This window comes from Pterocles gutturalis, unplaced genomic scaffold, assembly GCF_000699245.1.
Source record: "Pterocles gutturalis isolate BGI_N339 unplaced genomic scaffold, ASM69924v1 scaffold32949, whole genome shotgun sequence".
Classification (NCBI taxonomy): domain Eukaryota; kingdom Metazoa; phylum Chordata; class Aves; order Pterocliformes; family Pteroclidae; genus Pterocles; species Pterocles gutturalis.
In genome coordinates, this window is record NW_010131770.1 from 69,215 (window position 1) to 70,641 (window position 1,427).

The following is a 1,427-nucleotide window of genomic DNA, read 5'->3' on the forward strand; positions in this document are numbered from 1 at the left end:
CTGAGGACAGCGGGGCAGGACTCTCCACTGAGGTTTTTGGATGCTAAGGAAGATTTCTGAGCGCAGTCCTGAGGCCGGGGCGGAGATGTGGGGACAGCCAGCTCCCCCCTGCGCAGCACCCAGCCCTCAACCCTTCTCCTGGCTGGGAGGTTTCCACTCCTGGGGACAGATGGGTGAAGGCTGGGTACTGCTGTGGGACGTGATGGCACGGGGAGGGCTGTGGCTGCCGAGTGCGCTGGTGTTGGTGGTCTTGTTGCCCTCCTGCCAGTGCAGCTCTTGGGGCATTGTGGGGGGCTGCAGGGTGGGGGCAACGCAGCCCAGTCTGTTTTGGGTGGGATCTGCTGCACATCGGCCCCCCAGAGCACCGGGGAGGTTGGTGGGGGGATGCAGGTATTCACAGAATGCAAATGTTCTGGCAAGCAAAGGATGGGGTTTCCACGGGGTCTGTGCTAACAAATAATCTATGTTTTGACTTAATGATGTCAGCAAAGGGCTGAATGCAAGAGAATTGCTGTTGGGTTTGTGGGTGGCTTCCAGGCCAGGGGCACATACAGCAAATACCTTCACAGCTGGTGTTTCTCACCGCTCTGGGATGAATTTTGTTAATCCAGTCTGGGAAAGACCGGGAGGGAGGGCTGGGGTGGGGGGCAGAGGGTAAAAGGGAAATGTAGTCCAGCTAGGTTACGCTGGGGATGATGGCTCCTGGCAACTCGAGCAGAGCGAGCGCTCCCTTTGAAGGGACGATGGTGTGAGCAAGGGAGAGCATCCTCTGCCACCTCCCGGACCCCCGCCCGCGGCTGCACCGCTGCGCTGTGTCCCCTGCCTTGGGGGCACCCGGCTCGGAGCTGGAGTCTGGCAGATCCATGGGAGCCTGAAGGAATCCATCGCTGAGTCTCATTTGGGGTTTTCTGTTGGTTTGGGGTTCTCTTTTTTTTGTTGTTTTGTTTTTTTTCTCTTCTTTTTTACTACCGCCTTAGCTTGTGGCCTGTCTTTTTGTGGTTGGAAAGAGGATTATCACTAGCAGGGTGGGTCGGTCGGTTGGCCCCATGCATGATCATGTGCTTCCCTCTTCTCTCTGTCAGACGGGATGTGCTCGCCTGATCTCCCAGAACAGAGACTTTGAACAATTTGTTGTTTATATGATGTATTTATTTTTACTTGTGTTTCATGTCATTTTTTAAAAAAATAATAAATTGTAAGTTGGTATAACTGCCTCTTGTTTCTTTCTCTTTTTTTTTTTTTTTGTTGGCAAAATAAATGTCAAAATGTGGTTTGAAGTGTATCGGAGCTGGGCTGGGCATGGGCATCTCTACAAAGCCCAGTTGCCCCAGTGCTGGAGCCTGGGCTCAGCAAGCAGCTGTGTCCTGCTGCCTCCAGCGGTATTGGGGCTCCGCTGACACCTCCGCAGCCGCCCAGGTGAGCACCCC